Source organism: Austrofundulus limnaeus, unplaced genomic scaffold (assembly GCF_001266775.1).
Source record: "Austrofundulus limnaeus strain Quisiro unplaced genomic scaffold, Austrofundulus_limnaeus-1.0 Scaffold6, whole genome shotgun sequence".
In the NCBI taxonomy this organism is placed as follows: Eukaryota; Metazoa; Chordata; class Actinopteri; order Cyprinodontiformes; family Rivulidae; genus Austrofundulus; species Austrofundulus limnaeus.
In genome coordinates, this window is record NW_013952408.1 from 1,434,430 (window position 1) to 1,441,408 (window position 6,979).

The window sequence follows — 6,979 nt, forward strand, 5'->3', positions numbered from 1 at the left end:
ATATTTGCTTGAACATTTTGTTATAGTATTTAATAAATGTAATTAATTAGAATTTAATGTGAGATGTTTTAAGCCAGATTTTATGTTTTAAATGTAATCACAAAAGCCACACATACTGAAACCACAACTCTTTTGGAATATGATGYGAGTACACAAGAAGCTTCGCCAGTAATGGAGTTGGTTATTTTATTTGGGGTTAAAAGTTCACCACACCCCTCAAAGAAAGCTTTTATTTCTCCATGGACCAAACAAGATTATTATTCATTGGCTTCCCAGGGGTTACTTTTTAACCTAACAATAGGTGGACTGCTGAGGATATGACCACAGCCTTTAAGAGCTAATCAATATTCTGCCCTTGTAACCAAGTGTGTAGACTATAATAACCCCCACAAACTATATTACAAAAGGCAGAGAATTAATATGAAAATGTAAAAAAATAAAAAATTAAGCCTTTTTTCTGCAAACCTGGAAAAGTAKTAGCAGTAATGGATTGACACAACTTGTAGTTTAAAGCCTGCTCACTGTTGAAAACGTAGCACAAAGCTTGGAATTCACTATTGTGGTTTAGATTTTGAAAATCTACCTGACTAGTCATCAAGGTACTGTATATAGCATATGTTGTTTTACCTAAAACATAATTTATATGACATTAAAACATTTTCCTGTCAAACGATCAATCTGCCTTAAGAAATCCATGTGTTGCTGGTTTGTTCTTCTGTTGTGTCATTCTCCTCCACTTTTAAAATTGTGCCTAATTCTGCTGTTATGCTTTGTGTTCCATCCATGACTGATGATAAATGATAATCTAAAGAACACACTGATGGATGTCACTGTGTCCACTTAGCACATTAAATTTTCACTGAGTTGCARTATGTCTTTAGATACAAAGAGTGTAGGTTCACAATGCTGACAAACTCGGTGAAGCTAAAAAATGACTAAGGAACTATTTGAATGACTGAAACAAGATTCAAACACAGACTTGAATGGACGCTTCTCGTACATTACTAAAGGGAAAACAAATAAATACAAATGTATATTTACATTATACCAGCTGTAGAAAGGTTACTGGTTCTCTGATTTGAAAACCATGTGTGACCAAAYTTGTAAAAAAAAAAAACATTCCTAACACATGATGCAACCCACACTCAAACACATTTACCAGGAATTGGATTGGAAGATACTGTATGCTAGGACATGACTGTAATCTGACCAAATGTGTGTTAAAATATTCACTGACTTAGAGCTAAATTCTAAAGATGTTAGAAATATGATGTTTGATAATAGTAGTGTGTTGAATCAAAAAGACAAATGCAATAATTTAACATATAGACAGTGCTGTAAACGGGTGAGGAGTACTGTAGTATCTTCTAACAACTTAATTCAACTTTGCAAAAAGCAATTTTGTTTTCACTAGCAAATACAAACAAAACTGAGTCAAATATTCTAAGCAACCTATAAATACTATGTTGCAGGTTACTGCTCATGTTCCACCATGTCATATTCAACTGGCAGCCCATGGGCCAAATCTGGCCCGTGAGCGACCAAAGTTCGGCCCGCCAATTGGTTCATTCATCTCTTAAGCCCAAACCCCCGGTTTTCTTCTTTAATTACTCTATTTTAGTTACATGTTTGGTATCTACAGAAACATCAGAATCTTGGCTACAAGCTGGTACAAACCATTTCTATGCACACTCAAGACAGTTAAAACTACAAGCAATTGAAGATAGAATTATTAAAGTGAAAATAAAATTGGTTTAAAAATTTGGCAAGTCAGAGATGTCAAAATAATGTGTCAAATATGAGGCATAACGTGTTCTTTTTGTTTTTGATATTGTTGAATTATGACTACTTTTATAGGGTTCTGTATGTTGTATTCATGATTAAATGCAGCAAAATAAACTATTTCAATGATAACAGATCTGTGYAATACTTGGTTTATTTACATAATGGCTTTAATTGCTGGATGTTCGGCCCCTCAGCTGTTGACCTGCAGTAACTGTGGCACACAGAGCAATTTAGTTGAATAGCCCTGCTCTATCATAAACAATAATTCTGTAATCCTTCTTTCTGCCAGAAGAGGGAGACAAGTTCTGAACTACAGATTTAGATAAACCCAGCTTTAGTTCTTGTCTCAATCAGCTTTCCTCCACAGCTAGAATCGAACGTTTCTGATATCTCATGCCGTTTTGTGACAGACAGCTACATAAAACACAACTTCAAGACCGAACCCTTCTCATCTTATTGGAAACTCTTACAATATTTACTGACAAAATGAGTCTGACCAGAGTGTTGACATAAAGAGAGGCAGAATCACCACCTGGAGTGTTTGAAGCTGACATTCCATTACTTGTTTAAATGGTCATTTGGTCAGAACCATTTTAATCAAAAATATGTTTAAACAATCATCTGTGACCATTTGTATTTGAGAGTCTGCTTGTTTTATGACCTYCTCTGTGCCTTTCCACAGGCATGCATGAGATGCCTGAGGCATGGAGAGCAGCAACAACCTGCCCAGTAGAGAACACAGCAGGTATCAATAACATAATAAAATATATTGTATGAAATGGAGAGGCTGAGGAGGAAGAGGTAATGCACCAATGGCAGCAAAGATCAGAGTTGTAAAGTAACTAAGTACAAATACTTTGCTACTGTACTTCAGTRGAAATTGTGGTTATTTGTACKTTACTCTAGTAATTATTTTTCAGCATACTTTTTACTTTTACTCATGACATTTWTACACAATYATCTGTACTTTCTACTCACTACATTTTTAAAAAGGTAAGAAGTAGAAAGTMGTTACTCCTATTTTATTCTGAGCTGTTATTACTTAAAAATATACTATCCTGATAGAGTGAATTTAATTGTGGTTGGATGAGAAGTATAAATATATACCATTCTGACTCACTATTAGCTTGTACACAACCCATCACAGCTGCATGCTGTTAGAAAAATATTTTTTGGAGAAGTCACCTCCCAATAAATGTCATTTTGGAAAATCTAACTATTCACTCTTACTCAGTACTTTTACTTTTAATACTTAAGTAGATTTTGTGTCAGAAATTTACGTTTGATACTTAAGTACAAAAAATATCAGATACTTTAAGCCTTTTACTCAAGTAATATTTTTAGAGAAGACTTTAACTTTTACCAAAGTATTTTTATGATAAGATACTTGTACTTTTACTCAAGTAATATTTTTAGAGAAGACTTTAACTTTTACCAAAGTATTTTTATGATAAGATACTTGTACTTTTACTCAAGTATCACTTTGAGGTACTTTATACAACACTGGCAAAGATTTCAGATTAAAAGTTCAGTTGCTCATTCTGTACGTTGTTTTCCTTCAGCTGCTTCTTTCTGCAGGGGGTGCCTCGATGAGCAAACTCACATGAAACATTTGCAAATTGTTTTACAACTAATGCTCTTTGCATACCTTCATACCCAAATTGTGATACTGAATACRGACTTAAAAACATACTAAACAACCTATAACAATAAAAAAATTAACAGACTCCCACAAATTATTCACTTTTTCAATGAAGTGTGCAAAGTGCAAGAGTCTGTAGTTTGGCACGACGTGTCAGAGTAAGAGCCAAAACACTGAGCTCCTTTTCTTTTTACTGAATCAAAGATGGTCTTAAAAAGAGAAGTTGATTTAATTGAGATCAAAGACGTTCACTCCTTCTCTGTTAGGCCAATTATAAAGAAAAAAATGGAAACATTAAGATGAACTCCTGAGACTGTAAGAATAAACTACATAACATGATTTTAACTGATTCACATTATCTATTAGGGATGTATCTATTCACTCAAGCCCTGATTTGGTTATCGATTTTAAGTTCATGATTATGGTTATTTTTTTATATTTTCTTTATATTTTTTTCAACAAAATTAATTATAGACATTTTCTTTTATTTTACCATCAGCTGTTTTGTCCTTTTATCAAACTATAACTGTCTGTTGACTTAGAAACAGTATATAACTTCAAAACAGACAAAAACCGCAAATCCTTTTGTGACCAACTCTGTTTGGTAGAACAAACTATGGAAACATTATCGACACATTATCCAACATCTTTTTTTTTAATCTGCATTTTCCTTTCTGACGTGCAGCATGACAGCGCAGTACTTATTYAGAAAAAAAGATCTTTCTGRGTGGAGTTTGCATGTTCTCCCTGTACGTTTTTGGTCTGTGGGAAGAAACCGGAGTACCTGAAGGAAACCCACACATGCGTGGGGAGGACACACAAACTCCACCCTGAGAGGCTCCAGACTGGGAGGTGGTCCTGCGACCTCAATGATAACCACTGCACCACGCTTATGTAAACATTAGCCAAGTTAAATTCCGCATTTGAACACGCTGCCATGCCTGTTGTTGCAGATTATAGTGGTGGACTTTTCAATTTGCTTTCAAGTGGCTGGTAGGATGCGCAGCATAAAGCAGTGAATATTAATAGGGGGGAGGGATAATATTTGAGGCGCTGCTAAGCACAGCATTCTCTCAAAAGACATTTAAAATGGGTTTAATAAATTACTGATGCAAAAACAAAAAAAAAACTTGTGGTTACGGACTGGATGCCATGTCTGACAAAAATATTTTTGTGTCAAAGATGGCGRTGTATTTCAAAAAGCATGTAAGTATTTACTCAGCATTCAGGATAGTGTTTTTTTTTTTCATGAATAAAGCCTCTGGGCTGTTCCGTGATACTATAACTCATTCACTCAAAGTGAAATCTAGATTTCTGGTAGCAGGCAGAAAAGGAAATGCTTTGCTTGCATTTTCTGCAGGCTWCACTAAAATCCATCCAGTGGTTCATGAGATTTCATTTGCTAATATGACCAAACAAGCCCACACATACATGAACAAGCAGACACAAGCAAAAGCATTATTCGTCCTTTCACTTTCAGCAGTGGGTAATAAAATCCAGTTTTCAAAAAAAATATTGTTTTTTTTTAATTGACTTGAAAATTAGTTCCTGCTTCTGTAATCGCCAGGCTAAAAGGAGTTGTGTATTAAAAGCATTGTGCCGCAATTACTAAGGGTCAGCAGGAAATTCTATACAGTTGGTCATTTTATGTGATGACAAAGTTGTGCAGATTTGGCAAGCGCCTGAAAGAGCATTTTACCCAGTATTACTCAACGCAGCATTAAGGCAGTTGACATTTAGGAGCACATAAATCATGAAGCTGAGCATGAGAGAAGAAGCAGCACAGCACCAGAAAGGCCCGGCACTAATATTACGACACAATCACACAACTTTAAACAAYGACTGAAACAAGTGATGATTTATCAACCTCAAATAAATGCTTTTTTTTAATTTCACCAGACGAATCATAGTRAGATCTCAGATTTCTTTGCCTGGGCCTGAAGCTAAACATGTCCACACGAGGAGAATATGCAAATTCCACAAAAATCCGAACCTTCCGGGTCCAATAATGGTCACATTAGCCTGCAGTGTGAACATAGCCATAGACGTGTTGTGTTCAGCAGCTTGCACAAACACAAAACAAGTGGATGATTACAACAAAGAGAAAGAAAAAACAGAATAAATGTAATTGTGTTCTCCTGATAGTGTGGTGCCTCTAAGATCCAAAACACCACATCAAAGAAAACACTTCTCAGGGTGCTGGTAGTGTTGAAAGATTACTTTTCAAATTGCTTTCAAAGCTGAGCCGTCCAAATATTTTTAATGCTATTTCAGCTTTGATAACTAACAAGGACAGTGAGTTATTCACTAGCAAGAGCCATGTGAACATGTTTCAAAAAGGTTCTACAGTGGCTTCTTAAAAACATAGCAAATCTGCCTTGGATATTAAACTGTGAACCATGTCTGAAAATTACTWCTTTGCTTTTCTCTCTGCTTCACACCCAGCTTTCTAACATTTTTGCACAACAAAATAGAAAACATAAAAAAATCAACCTAAAAACTATAAAGCAGAACAGAGAATTTCAATAAACGCACTCTCAAATAAAAGAACACATGTAAGAAAGCCAGAGCAACAAAGAGCAATGCTCCTGAGACGTATAGTCATGCTTCTGCGTGTATAATGAAAACCATCTAAAAAGAAATCAATAAAGCGCTAATCTGTGATTCACCATGGCAACGTGTAAATAACAAGCAACTCAACGTTTTCATTCATTCAAGCATGAACGTAGCTGGTGGAGACTGCGACCATTTGTTTCTTAAAAATAGCAAGAATATAAAAAAAAACAGCCTTATGAGCTCAGATGGTTGTTCTCAGTGCTTCCCACAAATCCATCTGCTAAGGATTAAAAACGGATCATCTTAGCGATATTTTGTCAGAGAAAAGCAGGTGAACTGTAAGAAATGCTTGTTATTTTGCCGACTAATCCCTGTTTCAGCTCAAACTGACAGACTGCAATTTCTTCATTTCTTTCTGCTGAACCTTGATTAACAGTTATTCTTACCTGRGTTTTGACGACATCTGGCGACTCAGTTTTGCAACGTCTGTCTTCATCTCCAGAGTTTGCAAAGTTTGACTAATTTAAATAACCTTGAGCGTCTCTTTTATTAATCAGGCGGCTTGTTTTCATCGAGTTCAGAACAGGTAGACTGCGGGAAGAGAGAAGATTAAAAAATGTAGCGAGGAAGAAATCCAATTACTGCAGCATGTTTTTTTTTTTAAGAACAAAATCATGAATTATTTTAAAAAAGGGGGGAATGTGATTAGGACAGTGTACTGTAAACACCACAATCATCGAAATGTTTTCACAAAACCTGCTTTTGTGGGTTAGAAAATACAAACACGACAACAAAACCTAAAATATGGATCAACAGAAATGTGTTTTTTTGTTGTTTTGTTTTTAGAAATGAATATCAGCTAATGTGTTCAAGGTTTTGATTACGCTATTCCACAAGATTTAGTTTTAAAAGCCCATCGTATGCTAGAAGAAAGAAAGAAAGAAAGAAAGAAAGAAAGAAAGAAAGAAAGAAAGAAAGAAAGAAAGAAAGAAAGAA